General features: G+C 41.0%; 1 protein-coding gene across 2 annotated transcripts in view; it reads left to right on the top strand.

The window, feature by feature from the left end:
- Positions 1 to 25259, top strand: part of fstl4 (follistatin-like 4) — a 215047-nt gene that overhangs the window by 7024 nt on the left and 182764 nt on the right. The window contains exon 1 of one of the 2 annotated variants that reach the window (XM_020611962.1): positions 17300 to 17574. The exons of the other annotated variant lie outside the window; for it this stretch is intronic. The gene's annotated coding sequence lies outside the window, so the exon portion shown is untranslated. Of the gene's footprint in view, positions 1 to 17299; positions 17575 to 25259 lie in introns of those variants that run through there. 2 annotated transcript variants of the gene reach the window in all.

Genomic DNA, 25259 nt, shown 5'->3' with positions numbered 1-25259 from the left:
GTCTTTCTTATTTGATTTTTTTCTCATTACATTGTTCCTGGTCTAATCTATTTTGTCACCAGTATAAAAAGCTAATCACAGAGGAAACCTGGAATCGCTCACTCATCTGCAGCCATGCCAAGTTCCTGAGGGCATCCAGATGACACTGAGGCATGCTGGGAGCTGTATGCTCTGTGACTGCTCTGTGTGGCTAAGCCCTGTTAGTCAGGGTTAACTTCCGGACACCATGATGATGAATGACAGTTATCTGTTTCTACAGCTTGATGTAGCTCCATCAGCTTCCTCCAGAGAGTCCTCCTCAGCATCTTACTCCTATTCTGAGGAAATTTTCCAGGTCACCAAGCCAAGGTGAAAAACAAAACAGTGCACACGAGTGCTCACGCATAACTGTGAAAACAGACACTGTCAAACATGGAGACAAACTGTCACACACACTTCTCTCTCTTTCCTATTGGCCATATGGAAATGTCAGCATCTCCTAAGAGATGTTCGCTAATGTCAGGACATGTGGCTGGCATGGACCCGGGCCACACGCGCACACTGGCCAGCTGTGTCCGGGACCGATGGTCAACACTGTACATCCCTCACCTCCCCATGTATCTCCTTTTGCCTCCATCCCCAGGATGGAAACTAATTGTGAGCATTATTGATTGCCACAGCAGATCTGCACTGTCCAGTGGGTAAATAAGATGGATGGACCTGTCAGGTTGTCATCAGGCAAGGTTTTTTGACAACATGCCTCAGGGCGTGCACAGCACAGTTCAGGTTAACTGAGGCAGTGAGCAGTGAGCAGTGAGGTGGTGCAGTGCTACAGCTTTGACTTTGACAGAAATACCGGGAATGAAAGGCACCCTACTTTATGAGACAGCTTGTACTAATTAGTCAAAAATTGTAGTGCATAGACAAGAATTTAATTTCATTAAATTGGAATAGGCAATTTCAATTGCAAACACCTGAATTTGAGATGGGTACTCCTGCACAGTTTGGATCCTGCAGCAGGTCTTAGACCCCTAGTTCACAGTGACCCTACCCAACGTATTAAACCTTTACTTTTTCTCTTTTCTTTTGTGATGCTGGGAAAATGCGCAAATAAATGTATTTTAGACATTTTAGTATTTCATGTTTCCATCTGCATCATTAGTGGATAGAGGTTGAATTTAAATTGAGCTAATCCAGCTTGGCTCATTTGTTAATATTATGACTAGAGAAGCACCGTTCAATCAGTGGAGATCGGAAACGTCTGGTTTTCAGCATGATCGGCCTTGACCGGTGATCGAACGATCACTCTTATATATCCAATTCTGTCAAACACAGCAGTTCACGTTGTGCACGCTCTGGCACAGACCCAATGTAATGTGTAGCATCTCACACGCACCTCACTTGTGTTTGTACCGGGCACGTGTTCACTCATGTATTGACTATTATTACCCTGCGGAGAAAGCTCATTTCGGCCGCCTGTATCCGGGATCTTGCCCTTTCGGTCATGACCCAAAGTTCATGACCATAGGTGAGAGTCGGAACGTAGATTGACCAGTAAATCGAGAGCTTCGCCTTATGGCTCAGCTCCTTCTTCACCACGACAGATCGGTACATCGACCGCATTGCTGCAGAAGCTGCACCGATCCGCCTGTCAATCTCCCGTTCCATCCTTCCCTCACTCGTGAACAAGACCCCAAGATACTTGAACTCCTCCACTTGAGGCAGGAGCTCTCCACCAACCTGAAGGGAACAAGCACATATATCATATGTATCTTATATATCCAATTCTGTCAAACACAGCAGTTCACGTTGTGCACGCTCTGGCACAGACCCAATGTAATGTGTAGCATCTCACACGCACCTCACTTGTGTTTGTACCGGGCACGTGTTCACTCATGTATTGACTATTATTATGGTGATGAGCGTATTCTGACCATGGATCACCACCTAATAAATACAGTACATGAGCATCACTGCAGCATGTTGACATTTTCTTTAATTCTTCAGAGTGTAAACTGTCAACAAATGGCTTCACAGAGCTGTTAGCACCATATAGACCTTATTGGATTAATATACATTAATGAACAAGCTCCTACAGAATAAAGTTGTTTATTTTTCATGTGCGTGGGCTTTTTACTGTTGCATTAGGATAAATAAGCCCCCCCACCACCCACCTGCTAGAAAGGCAGAAGAGCGGAGTGAATGTGAATGAGGCCTGTCAGTATTCTTCCTCTCTGTTCACCAGACCTTCCAGACTGTGCAAAGTAAACACTGCTCTGGACAAAGATTGCTTTCTAACCACTGTTAAGGATTTGACTAAATTACTATTGAGGAACCAGAAATGCCATAGTTGACCATCTCCTAATGTAACCATCCTCTCACCAAAACGCAGTCTTCCTGATGCATTTAAATTATTCTCAGGATAATTCGTTTTCTCAGTGAGGTGAAAAGGGCTCCAGTTATATATAACATGATAGAGAAGAGCAACAATTAATGCCCGGCCTCTCATGGAGAGTCTCTGAACGTTTTTTGACTCATACTGAGCGGAATAAATGACAGCTACAGGATCTGCCTCACAAGTAATGTGGCTGATGCTTTATGACTCCAATTTTCTGTGACCAAACTAGTCATTTTGAAGTGACACATCTCTATGTATTTATTTGGGGTAGCCGAATTATTTTCTTTCAGGCAATACACTGCTTCTCACCTATTCAGTTACTCCACTTAAAAATGCACCAGGGACAGGCGTGATGTTTTACTACTGTTCACTGAGTATCAGCTCGGTATGGCTCTAGCTTAAGGACACATCTGCTGGCACTGTTGTTTCACCATGAAGCACCAACAGAGAGACAAACTGGAGTGTATTTAACTAGATGTTTCTGGCAGCAAAATGTTTTAGATAATAAGTTACAACACCAGGTCCCTCACAGTGCATTTGCTTGTATTTTGTAATAGTTTTAAAGTGATGATCTCCAGATATTTGCAGATTGCCAGTTGTCTAAAGGCATATATTGTTTGTGTTTATTGTTTCATTTTGTCAAGACAGCTCCAGATTTCTCAGTCCATCCACCTTCGATTTAAATTCCTGACTGTTTATTTCCTGTTGCTTCTCATTTCAAACCTGCTATTCCTTTTCTGTGCTTAGTGTGATCCCACCCTTTAATCGTCACCTGACACTTCACCTGCAGATCAAAAACCCTGAATCCTCAAAGACTTAACTGACATCACCTGTAAATGGCTGAGGGTAAGAGTCTGCAAAGACTGGAAACTGTATAAATAGGAATGGGACAAAAGTTTGTGGCATACCACGTCACCAAGACAACGCCAAAAGGACACCATGTTTCTAACTATTGTGGGTTTAGGGCTTTTTATTTCTTTTTACTGTCCTCACAGCCAAGACTGCCTGATTTGAATGTAACCCAGGCTTTTGCCTTACAAAGTAGAGGTAAGTGTCAGTCACCTATTCAATTAATTAATTTTTTTTTGTCAAAAACATTGAGCATTAACAAAACAAGGAAATAAATAGCTGATAAATGAATGAAATAGATGCATAATATACTGTAGGATATCTATGTTTATGTTATAATGTTTTGCAGATGCTTTTGTCTAAAGCGACTTATAAAAACATTAGAATAGCATCAATTAGCACAATGAACCTTGTGTTTCACGTCACAGAGCTAAGAACTGTGGGTAATTCCCTCAGTTAAAGTTGACAGAAATGCCGACTTACGGAAAGTGAGCATAAAATGCTTAAAATAGAGGCGAGCGAGCCCTCGTGCACTTGACGATTCCACAGTGGGACAGCCCTGAGCCCACACCAACTTACTGGGAACATGCCTCAACGTCCGTGAGTCTGGACACTGAGACTGGGTCTTAGAGCCATCACAGTCCCCTGTCTCCTTTGCCCATTTATTTTTTATGCTCACTGGCTACCTGTCAGTGCTGGGCTGCATCAGTTAGATCTCTGTTTAGAGCATGGTGAGGTTTGAGAATATAAATGGTTTGTGCTTTAGAGTAAACAAAGATGTCTGCAGCCTGTAGTCCGAAAAGGCCTAGCTTGTGTGTGAGGACGACGGTAGCATGAGCAAGTACAGCAGGTTTGTGGTTGAGCGTTTTGAACCTGCACTGGTGTTTTGTCAGAATCCCTGTTGGCATCGTTGTAATGCAGCATTAATTCACAGGTGTATGTAAATTCTGACTGGTAAACGCTGGTGGTCAGACAGTGATATGAATTATACACAGTGACACAGTGATCAACAGTAATGGAAAGGCTGGAAGACAGCAGGCTTTTATGTCAAACTAGATGAGAAGCAGCTGTAGACACTTAGTGAGTTTGTCATCTAGAAAGTGTTAGATAAAAAAAGGTATTTACATGTGAAACTTCTCTTTCCCACCAGCTCCTATTTTCTTCAAGAGGTCCCGCATTGCCTTGCTCCGCACGACAGCAGTCCATTTACAGAATGCTTCATTCTGCCTCAACTATCACTGGCTGTGTGACAAAAGAATTGAAAGTCAACAGATTATGTTTACTTCCAGAACAGAGCTTATCAAAGCGTCATTAGGCTGCTGTGATGCTCCCTTTTATATTTGCAGCTAATGATGCGTGTAATATCTGTCCTTTCCCCCCGGATGTGCTGTTTTCCATCAAGGCAAGGCTATTTGGAATACTGTGTGTGTGCTATGCGGGGCTCTGTGTGTGGGTGTGTGTTTTGGGGGGGTTGTTGTGTGTGTGATTTATTTTTCAAATGATATGAATAACCCTTTCAACCAACTGTGCAACCTTGAGACACAAGGACACTATCTCTTTGCATGTTTTAAGCTTGGAACAAAGCAAAATCCTCACAGAGTGTGTACTTTATGAACATGCGGGGACAGTTCCTCAACAGTAACAGTCTGTGATTGGTAGTTGATATCTAAGTGAAATAACCAAGTGGCTGGACATCCCTCTGTAAAATGGAAAGATCAAGATGAAACCTGTTATCTTGCATTTATCAGGTTTGTGTCTATAATGTGTGGGGGTGTAAATGAAAGGAAAAGTCACAGGTTAGAAGCAATTTATATGTTTTGCCTAGGCACAAAGAAGATTATGCATGTTTAAAAATATTTTCTTAAGTTTGAGCTTCTTAAATTTGAAACCATTCATATCAACTTGTCACAATGTGGCCGTATCGTACACGGCTATAAGACTCCTGTGCACTAATTCGTTATGAAGAACATACTTATTTCTTCATTTTTCTCTTTGATACTTTGCCTTCTAGATTTGACTTCCCATCCTAAACTCACCTTGACACATTGCCCTGCTGTGTACCAACACAGACGGCTCCTCTGGCAGGAACAGCTGGGCCATTTGGGACGCTGCATGGTGGGCTCATGTATGTGTGGATAGGTGGATTAACATGACGGCAGGCTGTACATATGGCAGAGATCAAACAATTAACCTGCTAGTGATTGGCCCTGCCATTAGGGTGCAGTAAAAAGAGCTAAGTGGCCCTGAGACCAGACTGGAGTAATCGGAAAAGCTTGCTGCTGGGAAGAGTCAGGCTGTCAGTCTGTGTGACCTCAGGCATCTTGACACTCTTCTGGCTCTCTGACAGTGTTGTTTGGTGCTCACGGTTTCGTGTTTAATCATTGTTTTTGTTCAGTGTAAGACTAGTTTCTTCACTACTGTCATTAAATTTATGCTACCATGCTGCTTAATGCACATAGAAATGCTCAACATATTTTCATAGCAGCACAGAGCCAGTTGCCTATATATGATGCTCTCAATGTGAGCACGGTTGTCTGTAGTCAAAGTGTTACCGATGCTACAAAGACAAATCCTTGCTGGTTTCCCGGCACTCTGAGAGTAAAGCAGTTCTTCATCTGATTCACATATTGATATCCTTTTTGCAAGGAGCTAAAAATATATCTGTTTTGCTTGATGTTCTGTAGTAGAAAGTCAGTCAGTTAATCTTATCTAACTGCTGGAACTGTAATTGATGGAAGTGTGCTCTTAAATGTAATAGTCAATCAAAGTCTTTCTGTGCTGCCTGCAGGCTGCACATGATCAATCTGCCTTGCACCATGTTCTGTACACAGGATTCCTCCATCTGCAAATGCACCCGTTGGTACATATTACCTATCTAAAGTAAAAATAGCTGCAAAGTGTATAGTTCTCCCAACACACATTCTAAGACGTGTGCCCCACGTGGGCCTGTTTATGTGAATTCAAGGAGATGCTATAATCTGTCACATTGCTTGTTTCTCTTTGTTATAGACCCGTATTATAGATATGAATGGGTTTTAATTACGATTAGAAGGCTCATCATATAATTAACAAACCTCACATTGTAAGTCGATCATTGTCTTTCTGTCCATCTGAAGTTGTCAGACATGGAAACAAAGGAAACACCAGAGGAGTAATTCCATTGCAAGTTATTACCAGGGGACCAGGCTCAATAATCTGAAGACACAGGAAACAGTAATATCAATGGCATTTATCACTTTTGTACATCCAAGTTATTATAGTAGATTTTTATTGGTGATTTTAAATGTAGATTACATAGAACTGGTAAGGCATGTAGACTAAGTTAGCATGGACGTTCATTCTTGGCCTTTTGAGAAAAATATATGCAAAAAAATAATCCGGTCTCAGATGTTATACTACAGTAGTTATTCATCCTTTGACTTGCAGTTCATAGTCTTCATTCACACATACATACAGCGACTTCATGAACTATTCAGACCGCTTCACTTTGTGTTGTAATTTGACAAACTCCAAACAGGCTGCCATCTGCCTTTTACTCAAAGCAGCTTTCATCTAGCCACTCTAGCATAAAGGCCTGGTTGATGGAGTGCTGCTGAGATGGTCTTCCTTCTGCCAGGTTCTGCCATCTCTTCACTTGTAGCTTGACTGTTGGGTTCTTGGTCTTCTCCCTGATCAAGCCCCTCCTCACCTGGTTACTCTTCTGGGCTGGACGACTGACTCTAGGAAGGTTCCTGGTGGTTCCACCCTTCCATTTAGAAATAGTTTTATACCCTTGCCCTGATCTATGTGTATTTACAAAGGTCTACAAAGAGTCCCTTGCTGTTCATGGCTTGGTTTTTGTCATTTCATGCTGCGTGAGAACTGCAATAGACAGGCGTGAGTCTTTCTAAATCTACAGTATGCATCATCAGTTCGGTTTGCCACAGGTGGACTTCAGAGAACTGTTAGACACATTCAGTAGATAAATTAAAACAAACATGATGCACCTGATCACAGTTTGAAGCAGCACAGCAATAAATCTGAAATTTAATACATTTGCAAGTGAGTGTCATGTAATGAGTAAATAGCATTATGCAGTCAGAATGTAATCTACAATACAAAGGGTGCAAAAAGTGAAGGTGTCTGAATACTTTGTGAGGCTGCTGTATCCTATGTTGTGCTGCTTACTTACCAATGTCCATGTGCTTCATGGACATTGAACACAGTATCAGGGGCCCTGTTTAAGGAAATGGATCTGAAACACAGAGGGAAAATATTGAACGCAGCTTAACCGAGGTCACAATCGCCTTGACCCCTGTAATCTTTAAGTTGGAAGTGGTCTCAGTACCGATACATAAATTATCAGGTGAGGAAGTTTTTATGGCAGCAGTTGGAGCATGAAAGAATCCCTTGGTTGTGTTGGGGACCACAATGATACTGTGCTGCCAAACTGGCTGTAAGGTCACGTTTTAGCACCAAATACCCAGTGGCTGGGGGAGCGTCTCATTGCAGAGGAGGGAGTGCTTAAGGACACCAGCTGAGCTTAGGTGATCACCATCGCATCTCATTGGCGTAGAGGAAGTGATGCGATACCTCCCATCCCAAGGTTATCCCATGCTACAGTGATTCTCAGAAAGTTTCCAGCATCAGTAATACCCTGCTGCTTGGCGATCCGAGGGGCTGGGTGATTTCAGCGCCAAGCAGGGGCAGGCTCAGGTTATAATTTCATCATATTGTGGCTGATGGAAGTCATCTGTGCAAATATGTTCAGATGATCAAAAATCACTCACCACAATGTTAAATTACTTGCTCCATAAATTGTTTCAACTCCATGTCTGCCTACAGTTAACAGTGAATGGCATCCCTTATTTTTCCACAGTCTATACTTTATTTGCCTCAGTGCAAATGTAAAGATTGATCTCAGGATTTCAAGAATCAATCATTCGAACAAGAATCACAATTGTAAAGTTGATATTTTTATCCAGCCCGCCCAGAAGGACTGGGGGACACAGTGTCCACCTCTAAAAATCCCTTAATAACATTCTTTGGATACATGCAATGAGGATATTTCTTTATTTTCAAGCTGCGTTGCTGGGTTGGGTTAAAGTACCCTTATGTTTCCTTTTAGTAAACAGTACTTTCCAACTGCATGCAGATTCGTAAGTAGGAAAAATACTAGATAAAACACAAACGTTTTTCTTTCGTTTGGCCTCACCATTCTTATTTTTGGTAACCTCCTCTACCCCTCTCACACTTGGTCGCCCATCCCTCCTCTGTTTTCTTACCTGAGGTCATGAATAGTGGTTTTGTTATCTCCTCTCCTCTAACTCAGTGTTTACTACCAGCTAAAATAGTCTCTGTGGATCAGTCACTCACAGGTAAAGCTTTATTTGCTGGTCACCAGTCCTATTACCTGAAAGACTGGCCACAGAGATTTATGTCAACTCCGCAGCTGACACAGGTTTAGAGTCATGCTGAGAGAGCCAGCTGGATGTTTTAGTCTGCAAATAAACCAAACAACTGGGAGGGATCCGTGTGAGAGGCAGGAGAGCTGGCACGTGAACACGTTTCACTGTCTTGTCATTTATCACAATTTAATGACTTTGGTTTAAAACGTTATTGCCTTCTGGAAATGAGAGTTTCCTCTTTCACTGAGGTTATCCATCAGTAAAGTGGCACTGATTGCCGTCATATAATTTGGTATGAAGCAATCATAATCACAACTGTCTTAAAGAGAGATTGGTATGAGTGCTCACATTATATTTTCTTTCAACAAATAGCATCAAGTTTGCAGTTAGACCAGATTTTTGCTGTCCAGTTGAAAACCTTGTGTCTCGGTTGTCGGCTCTTGTGTTTTGTCACACTCTCATGCTTGTACCTTTTATATGACAGTGCACAGTTTTCTGCCGTGCATGGTATAAGCCTATAACACAGCACCGGTGCTGGAAAAGCCCTCTCACACAGACCAGATACAGAAGAGAAGTGACACATGTAGCTGAAATACAGGCCCTGCTGACTCTGCGTGTTATAAAGCTGAAGCCCCATAACCACCCCCCACCCACGGATCTCGATAGGATTGTACACTTACAGTGATATAGGGAGACACAATGCAATGGATGTCTTCTCATTGGTCTCTCCTGTAGATGCACAGTGGTGTATGGACAGTAGTGTGTGTTTGTGTTTATGGTGGGGAAGGGGTCTGTCTGTGTTAAGAAGAATTTAAACAAACAAACACTGTTAACATCAAGATCTTCTGCTAATAGAAAGTGAAGGGAAAAATGAGATGATACAATGAAGAAGCTGATTGTGCTCTCACTAAGAAAGATAAAATGTTTTTTACAGAATAGTGCTGCAAATTATCCTTTTAAAACACAATTTTTCCTTGTTGTGTAATTTATATTTTTTTAAATCCGATTTTCATCCATTTTACAATATTAAAACTAATATTTAAATGAAAAATATTAAAAGCACCTGTAAGACTTTATTTATATGTCACTCATTTCCTTTTTTAAAGGCAGTACAAATATTGAATAATCTATTCATAACACACATATAAAACTGAAGTGTTGCAAAAAGATTTTAAGGAATAAAGCCAAAGTCGATTGTGCCCTACAGGTTGTCAAAGTGACAGAAGGCAGGAAGGGTCATTTTCAGGAAATGGCCAATCACTGGTATTGGATGAACTGCTTCATTTTACTTCACACTGGATACCACACTGACTGCACACGCTCTCCTCCCTTGTAATAGATGGACCATTTCAATATGAGTGAAAGTGTAGATTTTTTATTAAATTATCTTATTAAACATGCTTCATTAATGGAGGGAGCGATATAAAGGAAGGACTGACTTTTTTTTATGTGCATGAATTGTTCTGTTTTTTATATTTAATTAGCAGCTCCAAAGCTCAAGGACACTTTTGACAGGATGTCTGCTGATGCTGGATATGTAAGGTTTGATTTACTGATTACAACAGGTACTGAAAGTGTCAACATAAAGTTAATGGAAGAGTCTCTAAATGCTCATCAGCCTTAAATTAGGGCCCTGAATTGCACGTCAAGTGAATCCTGGGATTATTGCTTAGCAGAAGTCATCATAAAGAGTTTTAGAGTAGATGGTGCTTCTTTGACGGTTAATAAGAATATATTACAGCAAGTATAACAGATGAGATGGGACAGATACTGTGTCATTATACCCAGAAGTGCTGGAGGCCTTTTTCGAGGCTCTTGCGTACAAGGATAGTGAAGCTGTGACTAACACATAAACTTGTTCAAAAATTCAAGACAAGCAGAGAGACACCGCTACATTCGTGAGTGGGGGCACAAAGGCGTAATATGCACATATTCTCTCCCTTTTCTCTTTCTGTGTCGCTTTCTCTTCTGCTTCTTTTACGGCGGTCTTCCTTTGTTCCTGAAATAGCGACAGAGAACAGACAACGTGGTGAAACTGAAGTCTGACAGAGATGATGAGATCGAACTTGTTTACCTGCACAAAATATTCCAGATAAAAGCACATATCTATTGAGGTGATAACTCAAAATGAGTTGTTTATGTTCTTCCTGAATTAACATAACAAGATTTTTCATTTTTTAGAATAGTATAAGCAGTATGCAGCACAAGATGTCATGACAGTATGTTGTCTTAAATTTGCATATTACACATTTGACATTTACCTAATTTAGGTAGATAAAATATGGTGATTATATGCGACTTCTAATGGTTATATTTGTTCAGCGGTGGATGGAGCACTGACAATCTGCCTCCCTGTATCTGAGAAATTCAGGTATTACAGCAGCAAAACAAAAATTGTAATAAAAGTAATAAAGTAAACTATAAACTAGTCTGTGGTGTTTGTGTTTGCTGGGAGCAATGATGTAGGATATGTCGTCTGATGGCAGCAGCATCTCCATTTTTTTCTTCCAGTGTTATGGACAATTCACAGTTCTAATCAATTTTACGTTGTCTACATGAACCCAAAGCAAAACATGATTCAAAACTAGTTTTCTTCATTAAAATTACGTGCTGCTCCACAGTATCCACATCAGGATTGTTCTCCTTTTAAGGTACATGTTGTAAACATTGTTGCTATGCAACATTAACAAAAAAGCAGCACCTGCAAGTGTGTCACTTTGCATTATTTATTAAAGAAAAAAGATCATTTTAAATCAAATAAAGCACCACTGGTGGGCAGTAACTGGAGCAGGTTTAAGGGCTAAATTAAAACAAACCGTAGCAGGTTTGTTATGCTGCCACTTTTCAGTGGAATAAAGTTTTTACAGATTGAACACAGCATGGTGTGTTTTCCATGTCAGGCTTTACGAAACCAAACCATTCCACCGAGGTAATATGATGACCTTTCTTTCATATTGTTTTGTTGTCTTTAGCTGTTGTGATGTGTCAATAGGCATTGAGGGTGCAGCCCCCATTGTCATGAAAGTACTATTGCTGACTGTGACCCCTCCTTAATCTCCATGTTTATCAGCAGTGATGTTTCTAAAGCCACCGACAGGACAAGAACACTTGCTTTGAACAGCCGAAATCCACTGACTAGCTTCTTGTCTTTAAAGCTTCATTATGATACTGCTAATTTTGATTCCACAGCTGTCAGCTGTCAGCTTGCAAGTAGATGCCATCATTTCTTTTGAACTGATCAGAGTAAACATGGTTTATTATTAAGTCCACTTTACAGCTTTGACGATTCATTTTAAACCTTTATAAATCCTCTCCAGAAAATAACAACCATCAAAACTATATGTTATGGAACATTAAACAGGACACAAGATAAACACACCACAGACACATGACAGCAGCCGAGTGTGGCGTTCCAGCATTATGAAGAAATCAAATGTAATTTGGCCTTTTTGATTTGATCTTGCAAATATATTGATATGAAAATGACAAGCGGAACAGTCGCTTTTCATTTTAGCATAATAATTACTCTGAGGGAGTGACAACAACTAATGAGGATCATTCCGGAGCCCAGTCTCTCTGTGCCAAACTGGCTCTCACTCAACTATAATGACTGAGATTCACATCTACACTATTGATCGGGCTCAGGGCTTTGGCAGGGCCACCAGTTGTTTATAATGTTTTGCCGCGGCCGCTCCTGTTCTCTCGCTCCTCTTGGATAAATGGCTTTAGGTCTCTTCACAATCTGAGGGGGAAAAACAGAATTATATACCCGTAAATGCTGCAGTATAATATTGTGATTACAGTTAAAATGGTTTTATTTGCACATCTATAGCAAAGTGAGTATAAAATAGTAGAACTATTCCACAGTGGCTCATGTAAGAGAACAAGTCTCACTGTTTGCCAGTGTGAAAGACCTTTGCAAACATCCACTCCCACTTTATTCTCTTCTTAATTTGTAGTTTATTTAGCAAATCAGAGCAACAATTAGAGAAAAATCATGGTTTACCACAAGACAAGTACTTGAAGCAGCACTGAGCACTATAGAGTCTGGTAAAACACCAGGCTATTATTAATGTATCACACTTCTCCTCACACAGTATTTACTTAAAAAACAAGATTGTTTGGCTGCTTTGATGATATTTCACAGATTTATCATCATTCGGCACCATCTCTGTTTGTGTGTAAAACAGTAACTAATGTACAAAAGCCTCTCCCTCCTCAAACGAGATCTCAGATGACTGACAGCTGCTTTTTCCTAACGTTCAATTTTAGCCACAGTTCCCTCTGACGCAGCGGTGGTAAATCAGGTGTTGAAGGGGTTTGTATATTCTCTCCTCCCTGATTTTTGCGTTCCTAAATGGGAACACCTTAAAATACATGTCGCATGAGACCAAATACACAATTTTTTCCATTTCTCCTCTGCAAAACCCCATGGTGACCCCTTAGTACATATGAACACACACAATTTCACTGTTTAGCGCTTAAAAATTTGCTATAAAGCCTTAGTAAATATCCCTCTTAGTGATATTTTAACGGTTTTTCTCTCAACTTCCTACAACTTAACCTGTTTTGGGCTGTGGGAGGAATCCAGAGCAGTCCCAGAAAACCCACACAGGCACAAGGAGAACATGCAAACTTCATAAAAAAGACTCTTCTTGCTGTGATGCCAACCACTGCACCACCTCTCTGGACTGAGCGCATAAAGGCAAAATAACGGTAGATATGGCCAAACGCATCTTCATTTTGAAGATATATTTGGATTTTTTTTTATCCCTTTGTGATGAATCTCATAAAGGAGGAATGGTTTGAACATAAATCTGTGATGACAGAAAGTTCCATAGTTTTATTGCAGGTTGTCCCCTGTTCTCTGAAAAGAAATGCAGACAACAAAACACAGACCCTCCTTCTGTTTTGACCCTGTTTCACCTCAATAATTTTGTACATTCCCTTTAGGGACACAACTACAAACACCAGTAATCTTTTTTTTCTTGAATATAGCTGGCTCTGGTCTGTCATTTGCACTTAGTTTGCATAATTTACTTGGTTGCTTCACACAGATAATGAAAATATGAAATTGTATGAACTGAAAGTGCACTGATTGCTGAAAGGGATACTATGCATGTTTTGAATGGGGGATTAGAAAATGAATTTGGCCAGTAAACATTTAGTCAGTTAGCTCCTGTATGTCTTTGTAAGCACATGCACATCTGTGTTCATGTTTCATATAAGCTCTTGTTTCTCTGTATGTGTCTCTGCGTCTCTAATACTAACAACTTCTCCAAGCAGCTCACTCCTGCAGGTGTCAGGGGGAGGCAAGGCAGCTGAGCCATCAGGGAGAAATATGAGCTCTAAGTCAGAGCTGTAGCGCCATTATCGCCAGCGTCTTACTGCTGCTTTCATCTTTTAGCTCTATCTCAATGGTCATCTGGGGAACCTGGCGGCTGTGCTGCCATCAAACTGGAGCTGGGGCAGGAGGAAGAAACAAAGATCATTATACAAGATGTGTGTGGGCACGAGCGTGGGACCGAGAGAAAGAAATGTAGTTCTGTGCAAGTGCCTTAACTTGTTTCTGTGTATGTGGGTGCATGCATGCATTTCTATCTGTGTTTCCTCTTGTGTGTGCATTATGAGAGAGAGAGAGCGAGAGGCTGCAAAACAAATCCAAAGCCCTGGCTAAAAAAGCTACAGAGAGAAGCTAGCACAACACTTTGTTTGCACTGCCTCGCTCTCTCCAGTGGCAGGTTGTTTCATTGAACAACAGTACTGCAGCTGATACAGTGCAGAGTCCTCTGACAGCCCTATTCAATAGCGCACCAGATGATAAAGAGCTGTTATTTATATCTGTGTGTGTTTGTGTGCATGTGTGCATTTGTATGATCAGTGTTTGCGTTGGTACATTTGTGTCATTGGTGGTGCCTGCTTGTTTGTGTTTGTGACAATAAGTAGTATTTAAAGTTAGAATTTTTAAGGTATCTTTTAGTTTTAGCTTTAGCTTTTAGCTTAAGCAGTGTCAGGTAAGAGTCTCCTCTGAGATGTGGCTTGAGACAAAGCCTTTTGTTTCCTGCAACAAATTCAGCTTGATTCTGCTTGATCTGAGTTATGCTTACGTACCTCCACAATATCAGTCCACCTCTACTTCTACAGTAAGTGATGTAGATGTGTGTCTGTGTGTGAATCACATCGGTACTGGTGGTGGTGAGCTGGAGGAACAGGACATAAAGAAGAGTTATGGCTCTGTCTCCTGGTATTTCTGTGTCTGAGGGAGCAGCTACATGAGAGAGACCTTTTAGTGCTGACACATGCCTGAGTGCCTTTAATGTTGAGAGGAGATGATATTATCTTTCTGACATATGACTGCTAGTACAAACACTCCTGAGCAAATGATGGCAGAGATAATGATGACTGCTGTATCTTCTACAAAACCTCACCTGCTGGTGTGAAAGTCAAGCTGCAGCTGTGAGAAAACTGCTCTTGTTGTTCCTTATGCAATGCACGGGATGTGGTCTATATGAGCCCCCTCAGGGCCGGGTCACATTTGCACCATTTAGATATGATTGATTTGCCACTCAGGGTATGCCTACAGCAGTCTGAGTCCTCTCTGCATTACCCAGAGAGCTGTTGGTTTTATGAATAGATCTGATATGCATTTGTCAATAATATGGATCTGAGCATTGCCATCACAGTGGCCTAGAGATGGTTTAAGGAATGGATTTTGTGTACCTCGTATGTGTCTGTGTGTGTGTTCTCAGGTTGTTTTTGAGGAAAGTAAGAAAGTGTAATGAAGACGTGCGTTAAAGTGTAGGGCATATTTTAAATAAGTGTATTATAAAGTTCATCTCAAGCATTAAAAAGTAAGTGTATGTTCCTCAGGCAAGTCAACTTCAGGATGGAGGAGAAAACACATTCATAACGTTTAATAGTTCAAGCCGCTGCTTATACTAGTATAGTGTACAGTACAAAGACATAAAGAACAAAACCTAATGTTAAAATGTTGATCTTAGTCAGGAGCTTTGCTGCTTTAGAGCATTTTGCATCTCGGGAAACGTGCACTGACATGAGCTAAGCGACTGTGTAGCCAGAATTATGCTACCACAGAAAACTTATACAGACCTTATACAGGAGGGAGATTTGCTTCTGTTTCTGTTGTTTCTGTCTGCATCATTCTCAGATATTGCAGACAATAAGCCAGTGGTTACTCACTGCTCTGAACAGCATCAGCCTAATTTACTAATGGAATTATTTTACCTCACATTTTTAATAAGTTTAGGACAAGTACAGTATATGAGAATTATGAGAGTACATACCTTGAACAGCTGCATTTTGTAAATATGTTAAAAGTGAGTTGTATTTGACCAAAAGAGAAAACGTCCTCATAGTATAAAAGAGCAAAAGATGAGGAAAAACATGACTCGTAAGCAGATTAATATTTGATTGGTTTGCATTAAATGTGCTGCATTGTGCTCCAAGGCCATTTTGCATCTTATCAAAAATCCCAGGTTACTGCAGACTGTGCTGCTGTACTTTCTCTCTTTTTTAAAAGTATTTCAGTTTCATGAGTAAAGTTCCTTTCTTGACTTTTCTCGTCTTCCATTTTATTCCCCCTCCTCTTCATTTCTTTTTCTTTGATTTTTATTTTTCCAACACCAGTTTTTTTCCATTGTCTTGATAAATGTTACATTGAGCATAAATGTTTTAGTACCACATGCAATTTTGATGGGGGTGCCACCATTTTTGTGTTCTTTTAGGATGTAGACCCAATTGTGTCGTGTGCAGTTGTTCTTCTTCAAACTTGAATGCAAGTGGAAAAGGAGAAGGAGAGAGAAAATTAGTTAGTAGTTAAACTCAACAACTAAATGAGTATAACTGCAATAAATTTGCAATAAAATTGTACTGTAGCATGTGTGTGTATTACCCAGGTTTTATGAATAGATCAGATAGGGATTTGCCAATAATATGGATCTGAGCATTGCCATCATAGAGGCCTACAGATGGTCTAAGGATTGGATTTTGTGTGTCTGTGTGTGTTTCAAGGTTGTCTTTGAGAAAAGTATGAAGGAAAGTGTACCACACTGTTGTATCATGTTGTACCTTCTTATAACCAGGTACCTCTGACATGTGGGCTGCATGTCTATAGCGCCTCTGTAAACATCATTACTGCTTTGTTTGTCAATTAATGATGCTGTAGGTGTAATATACATGTAGCTGCCAGTCACTTCATGAGACATTCTTACAGGTTCAGAGTGGAAAACAGTCCACAAAAACAAAACAAACAAACAAACAATAGATATGATGCTTTTGACAACATTTGACTGTTTTCACTGGATGATCCCAGAAAACAGCAATATTCATGTCATCTGCCATTAAAAACTATCTCAACTTCATACATACCTTTAGCACAAATCTAAATGTGTTGCTTAATGTATACATTTCAGAGTAAAATCAACAAGGTCGAAAATCCTTAAATTGATGAACAAATACAGTGAATCATCTGCCGACAATCTTATTTTTGTCTGCACGGCATTTGACCATCACTAATGTCTAAGCACACACACACTCACCCACACACACGTGCACACGCATGCACACACAGGTGTCGCTTTCCAGTGCGATGTGTCTGCAGATGCAGCCTCACCGCATTTGGCGTGCAGCGGCTGACGTCAGGAGCGGAGCGGAGTGAGAAGAGTTGAAATAGGGCCGAGCAGGAGCGGAGCGCGGAGAGGAAACCAGCCGGAGGAGGCGGAGGATGGCAACCCGCTGCTGAGAGTTGGGACGCGCTACCCGTCGCTCCTAACAAAGCTGCTACTGATCCACCAGCTTGTAATTCATCTGAACCCTTTAAACCCTGCCAAGCAGGAGAGGAGTGGAACTAAAAGAGCGCAGATCGGACGCGTCGCTGCGAAGAAATCTGTGGCATATTTAGTCGCATTTTATTTCTTTCCGTCTTGCCTCAGAATATCACAGGTAAGGTGGAATTTGTATATACTAATGCTGGATGGGGGCTTCAATGTTGTGAGGCTTAATGCTTTTCTTTTCTTTTTTTTAACAAGTTTGTTGTGGTGCATGACGCTGTTTCATCCGTCACTGTTTGCTGTAGTAGTGTGAGTGTATGGAACCTGTAAAGCGGTTGGCTGTGGCGTGCTTTCATTTCCAATTAGTTTGCGAGTTGCTGTGGAGAAACTGATGAACAGTGGAGAGAGAGGTTCAGAATTTACAGTCGGAGAGATATATCTGAGCTGCAGTCTTCCGGTGCAGGGCGATGCCACTGACAGTCTGTGACAGTGTTTAACTACACTGCCTGTATGTCGCTTATTGTCTGGCGCAACGCAGGGCGTGATTAATCGTTTCATATGACCAGATGCCAGCTCTGTAAACCTCATATAACCCCGCAGCGGCTCCTTCTACCTGCGTGAAAACAACAGGGCAGTGTTTGATAAATGGTTCCAGTAGGACTCCTCTGCCTGGATGCGCCAGGTTTGCTCAAGCAGCAGAGGGACTGGAATGATAACTGAGACACGCACATATATCCCTCGCTGGACTCTCAGGCAAGGCTTTCCGGTCCCAATACCCCCCACCTCCTACTCCTCCTCAGCCGGTCCTCCTGCCCTCAGCCATTTCCTTCGGCGGGGCGCAGGGGACACTTTGTCAATTAACAGTCAGTGTCTTATAAAGCACATACACCCCTCAGCTACTCATCAGCATGCAAAGGAATGACGGGGGAGAAATTCATAAACAAGATGAGATTTTCTTGTCTGATTGTGTTAAATGAGCTGCTTCAGCGCTCTCTCATGGGGGAAAAATCCTATCAGTGTCACCAGAGAGTTGGCACAGCGGCAGCAAAGCTCCGTCACGGCCAGCGGAGTGGGAAATGAGGATTGGTCGTCGCGCACGCTGCCGTGATATAGCGCATATTGCGCCGGAGCTCTCCGCGGTGCTGAAAACGCTCCAGCCTCTTGCTTCTCTGTTCTTTCTGCTCTTTGCTTCTCGTCCGCGCTGCAGCCTCTTTCCGGGTTTGCTGAACCAGTTACAGAGTTAAATCCCAGCACCAGAATTATGGCCATTCTCACTGTGCTGTCTGTGAAAAACTGGATGTAAATCCCAGTCCTTCAGCTTTGAGCATGCCAGCAGCCCGTTTGGTTTTCAACACAGACAAGTAGTCTCACGCACGACAACATAACACGCACACACATACATTAAACACGTGCAAGCACATGCAGGTACCTGGATCAATATGTTTTCCTCTTCTGAATGAGCTTATTAAAGGCAGCAGTAATTAGCTGGTTCTGTTTGCACTGCGAACTCGGGTCTGACCTTAGAAGACACAGTGACAAACAACCTTTAGACATCAGCCTGGTCATTCTTTGCAGGGCAACACAAACAAACTATGAAAACACAACATGTGACATGATATCTGAAAATTTTTGAAAAATTCAAAAATGGTATTGATGTATCCACTGGCCTTGGATTCAACAGTTTGGATTTATTGTGTTTTTCATAGCTGACTAAAATAATACTTTTAAAAAGGCAGGAGAAAATAGGGGTGAGGATTGTGGTGGGTGAGGTCCAGCCTTTTCTAGATGCCCCCTGCAGGTGATTTGGGGCTGCATCATGTCCCGAACGATTCAGAGCAGTTTTGCAGCCCACCCTGGGGTCACAGTCAGTGGCTTGTGAGGTAATGATGTAACCTGGAATAGTGACTCAGTCGGGCTTATTGCAGTTTGGGATCTGGTGTGTAACTTATTAGCTGTCTTACAGAGAGCCTTTACAGTGCAGTGTCCAGCAGATTATGGCTGGTTGTTGTGCTTCAGAGACAGCCTAATAGTGGTATGACTCACAGGCTTACAGATTGACACTGAAGTCATGCTGGCATGTAGCCACGCGAGTACACGTGCGCACGCACATACTGCCACGTTTGAGTCATTAGAGTTGAATTAGGCTTCTGGAGTGTCCTCTCCCTCCTAAGCTGACAAAAGTGAGAGCCATCTTGAAGCAGTGTATGTGCACAAGTACAAGTGTGCAGTTTGTCACAGCTGGATAGAGCAGCAAATTTAAAGGATGGCAATAAAAGTTAAATATGCTGCTGTTTAGCCAGGCTGAGGAAGAGTTTTCACCCGCTTCCAGAGGTCTTGTATGGTGTGATGGGCTATTCTTAGTCTTGCGGTCTATTTAATCATGTCTCCAGGCAGGATTTAAATATATCAACAAAAGTATGTAATTGACCTTTTGAGTGACAGCGGCAAACTATAAAGCGCTACCCAGCTTTCCTTCTCTAAACTGTTAAACAGTGTCAATATCGCTGTCTCTACTGCTCCAGGGATAATTGCATTTCAGGTTGTCAATAGGCTTTATTAAAGTTGCAGTGCTGATGCTTGATCATCGAAAGACATACAGTAGTTTATACATTAAGTAAGAATACAAAGGATGGTAAAAATAATGTATGCACATATTCACTGTAAACCCGGATAAGTTGACTTTACTTAAAAAACTTGAGGAAACCGATTGCCTTAAAATATTAAGTAATGTGCAATGAAAACTTGAGTCAATTTAATTTAAAAACTTGAGGGGATATTTTACATTCGCTAGACTAAATGCCAAGTTTATTCAACTTAAATCCTTTATAATATCAATTTCCTTGCCCTATTATTTCACTTAGAAATTTAATGTAATTTCAGTGGACTATATTCCAGGTTGATCTAATTTTAAATGATTTGTAATATCTATTGCTTTACCCAGTCACTTTTATTAATATCTTAAACTAAAGCAAATACAATTTTATTTAACTCTCAGTTCTTCATTTGATGAGAAGATTAAGAACCGCACCTACTGGAAATACACTGTACCAAAACCGGTCTAAAATCACTCCACACTAGCGAGCGTAAGCTGCAGAGACTGAACTCAATACCAACCTTCATCATGGTTTGCAGTGTTTCCATTATTATGAAAAGAAACAACCACGACTTTATTTAAAATAGCTTACTTTACAAAGACGGAGAAGGTTTGCACCATGAATGGGCTCTTCAAAATACAAAAAGAAGAGTTTCTGAAGTTTTTTAACTCTCCAAGAATGCATTCTGGGAAGTATGTTAATTTTGGTTTTGTTTTTTTACAAACTTCATTTACTGAGCTGAGTGAACTCAGTAGTTCATTCATTCAAATTTATCAGTTTAGTGGTCTGCAAAACACTGTAATTCTAAGATGAATTAACATGAAATGATCAAAACCTGTACCACGTGTCAGGTTTTCCAGTGTATAAATGTAAATTTGCCTTTTTACCCCAAAGAGTTTGATCATTGTATTGCATATTTCAGCTGGGTAGTGCAAACCACTAATGTGATTTTGTAAAGAGACAACTTTATTCAAAACACAAAAGAAGAATTAATTATCACTCAGAGGTTTGATTAAAACCAAATACTGGGTTTACAGTGTTTACAAAGTAACTTTACCTTCCAGTTTGAAGTCAGTTTGATACTATGATGCATGTGGTACTTTATTGATTTGCTTAGAGCGTTTCTCCTTAGATCATTCCTCAAAGGTCAGAGGTCAGGCTAAATGACAGCACAGCAGGTTGGACTTCAGTGTTTTGCTTCAGGTTTATTTCAGTTGAGTAAATGTTTGCTGGGTTGTTTTGGTAAAAGCACAGTCTCACTTGATAATCCTGCTGTTCACAGACCTAAAACCTAAAAAGAGGGAAGCTGGAGTGTGGCAGACGGATGCATAACAACATTCACTGCCACAGTCAACCACAATCAAGCAACACACATGTATGAAGCTATCACGTATTTCCTCTGTGCTGCACTGCTGTTGTTGGTCTACCAGTGTTGGTCCAAAATAAAACTGAATATCTTAAAGTTGATTTGTACTTTGTGTGTAGATGAAAGAATAATGTTGTGTTTTAGGTCTGTCCAAGAGGAAACAGGCTGCAGGACAGAGTAGGAGTCTGATCCCTCTGACTGCTGTTTCTCTACAAGCATCACGTAACAAGTAGTGGCTGCAAAACAGTTTGCTGTGCCAGTTTCAGTCTTCTGTTGCATTCAGGGGCCAGATATCAGACACAAGTGGTTGTTCCTGTGGTTGTTCAAGAAAGGAAGGAACAATTTTGTAACCAACCAGAACATAAATTGTTATGTGATAGATATTTGGAATTTCAGCTGTGTATATACACAGGCCTTTTTATACTATAGTGTGTATACGGTATATGAATTTGAGGAAGGCGCTCCAGGCTTTAGTCAGTCCACACAAAAAGACCTTGGATGACCAGTCTACATAACATTTAACTAGAATAAATTAAAATGTTCATATCAGTTCTAATGGCCCACTGAGCTTGTCCAATTAGGAGCAGGATGTATTTCCACACACCAAACCTGCTTCCTTCACTTTTTTTTAAACCCCCGGTGACATTGAATTGTTTGGTTTCCAGAATAATATAATGAGCTGTATTCCAAAACAAGTATAAGTGCATCAGATGGTGAGTCACTTTCGGGGCTGACTAGATTAGCTTTCCAGTGACATGATAAAGCTGATGGGTTTACTGGGGGCACACTGACACACACACACACTCATACTCAGAGAAGTCTGATTAACATGAGGCCTATAACAATGGGAAGCGCTTCATATGAACAACACCGAGCTTCAACTGACAAATTACTGTGCCTGTCAGCTCGGGCACTTTGCTACCTGTAGCCTGTGAGGGCAAAATGTGGGCAACAGGGATTGCTTAAAATTCTGATCAGTAATGTTGAACTTGTAGAAATGACCTTTACTGTTGCTTCCCATATGAACACAGCAGCTCAGTTTGGAGCACCAGTAGCACAGCTCTGAGCAAATAGTGGCCACAGCCTCCTCTGCCTGAATGGAGGAAACTGAGCATAGAATCAGCTGAGAGGGAGAAATATGTAGAGAGGTTGCAGAAAGGTCATCTGGTATATCTGTTTTCTGCGCTGAATTTAGTCGGCCATCTGCCTGTCCTTTCCTCACTCTGCTGACTAAAGCTGCCAAATAGTTGGGCTTTTCACATTTGGTGCTGTGATTCAAGACTCTCTCTGATTTGTACCGTTCACTGGAAACATTTGACGTGTCAAGTGGAGAAAGTCTGAGGTTAAGCACCAGTCATTAGTGATCAGCTTCCTTTGTCATGAAAAGGGTTTGTTGTCCAGGCAAAAGGAGAGCAATAGATGTCAGCTTTGTGAGGCATTGAATGCAGATGACTGATTATCTGACCTAACAGATCTGATGTGGACCGTACAAAGTGGATGAAGCTAAGCTCAAATCTTTAATTCACTATTTCAAACAACATCTGACAAGGTCTGCGTGACTCAGATCTTTTTTCTCAGATGTCATTAAGTGAACAAATTAAACCAGTTTTACAAGATATGATGCACTTGGCGCTACAGTGTTGGTGATGACCCAAAATAGAAAGTAAACTCAGCAAAACCTTTCAGAAACTCTTACCAGTGATGTAACAACTTAAGGCTTTACCTCTTGCAGACACCTTTGCTGTTACTTGAAGCTAGACATTTGTAAGCTTTGGTTGAGCTGCAGTAGAACAACAATGACAATCACCGGCTTGTCAATGAAGCAGACACACCCCTCTGCAAACCTTAGTGACTAAAAACCGCATATTAAAGAAACATATTAACTTTGGATCTGTAGAGATGATTAGTGGGGCTTTGGTGGAGTTTTCTTGAAGCGAACATGTAGAGAGTCATCGACAAAGGAAACAATAAATTTAACAGTGGTGTATTGTGGTATTAAAGATGTCTCACTGGAGATTAGAGATGAATCCTTTGCCTCTTCAAATGTGTTGATTTCTGGCTGCTGCAGCCATGAACAAAGCTTCAAGCACACCTTCTTTAGTCAGTGATGATTACTGTATAAATACAAATCACATTTGTCCCCATGAAGTGCCTCTGGAGAGCTGTTTTTCTATAGATGGTAATGTTTTTCTTCATTACCAATGCAGGCCTCTTTCATGTTGTTTGCTAGCACTTTGCCACTGCTCTATAATTAGCATACACAGTTCTGTACACCAGACAGACCACCTTGTCATGGCAGATCCTCCTGAGTTCCCTTTTTACTCTTGCAGCCGTGTCATTCAGCCTGCAGGGGATTTCAGAATCTGACAAGTCACTTGCTGTTTGCGTGTCTTTAAGCCACACCTGACAAGCAGGAAGTGGGCTTTAACGCCTGAGGACTGCTGATCCGGTCACAGAAATGTGTCAGAGAAAAAGCCAAATGTCAGTGTTGGTGTTGAGTAAGAAAGGTAACGAAGGGCGGGAAGAGAGCAGAACATGACATAGACATTATCTTCCTCGCTCCAGTCTCGAGGTGAGGTCTTAGCCAGCAGCCTCTTCTACAGAGACAGAAAATGGCAGTGAGAGAGAGTCTCGGGGAATAATTAATTCTGAGGTAACACAGAGGAAGCCAAGCTGATAAGAATTTGTTGTCTCACTAACACACCACGACGGCATTATGTTCTTTCTAAGGTCTCTATGGCTTATTTTGGGAAACCGACTCCATCGTTGTAGCACTGAAAAGCCACATGTGCAGTTGTTTCCCTGTAAAATGAATACATTAACTTTTCTATCACTGCTGCCATATGTTTTCATCACATTTTAATTGCTTTAATGGTGGCCCTGTTGTTGCTCACATTATTTGCTCTGCTGTTTGCCTTTCCCTAGTCTTTGTGTGTCCATCTGGTTTATGCCTGGTGTTATAGTTTTAACATGTCTTTCTTTTCTGCAAATTGTTACAGGATTGTTATGTTTTTTCATTTTTCCTCTTTTTCACCTAATTTCCCATCAAGCTGAGTTTTGCTATTGCAGATAAACATCCTTGGACATACTGTTTAAATTATAGTAAAGGAACTGAAGTGCTGTGCCAGATGTGTCACTGAGGACACCTTTCACTTTATCCATATTATATTCATTTGAAGCAGTGCTAATATTAAAGCATTGATTAGGGTTAAGCAGAAATATACAAAAACAAATTTGCAATCAAATTAGATAAATAAAAATAATTGCACTGTTGAAATGAATTTGATGCATTTTGTGTTCAAAGGTGGTGAAGTCGGCCTGTGACAGAGCCACTGCTTTCAGCTTTTAAAGAAGTAACCTGAAATGAGTTAAACCCTACCAGACTGAAACTTTCTATTCCCTGTTCTCTTTCTAATTCCAACTGCCAACAGTCATTATTAATTAGATTTTTTATTTCTTAATTAGTTCCATCTTGTCTGTCAGAGTAAAACCTTTTTAACTGTGAACTGTCTGGATCTGTTGACTTTTAACCGGTGTGCTGTCAACCCCTTGTCTCCTTTTCAGAGGATGATGTTTATGAACCTTTTACATTACAGTGAATTACAGTTCATAACCTTTTATCACATTTCTTGTATTTAAAAGAAGTGGGGAAAGAAACTGAAAGGGTGTGTATCCAGGGTTGGAATGTGTGATCCCGACGCATTCGTCACAGACAGGTTGACACTCCTGGTGTCTTCAGTATCTGCCAACCACACAGGAACAAGAACGAGATCAAGACAAGTGAGTGTCATGAGAACATTTTGGGTGAAGGCGATCCCCTTGGTGGCTCTGTTTCACACTACATAGATGTTTTTCTGAGGAAAGGGCTGATGAAGCCTGGGAGTAGGGTAGGCCAGC

This window comes from Monopterus albus, unplaced genomic scaffold, assembly GCF_001952655.1.
Source record: "Monopterus albus unplaced genomic scaffold, M_albus_1.0 scaffold119.1, whole genome shotgun sequence".
Lineage (NCBI taxonomy): Eukaryota > Metazoa > Chordata > Actinopteri > Synbranchiformes > Synbranchidae > Monopterus > Monopterus albus.
Note: the sequence above shows the minus strand (reverse complement) of the source record. Positions and strands in the feature narration are given on the sequence as shown.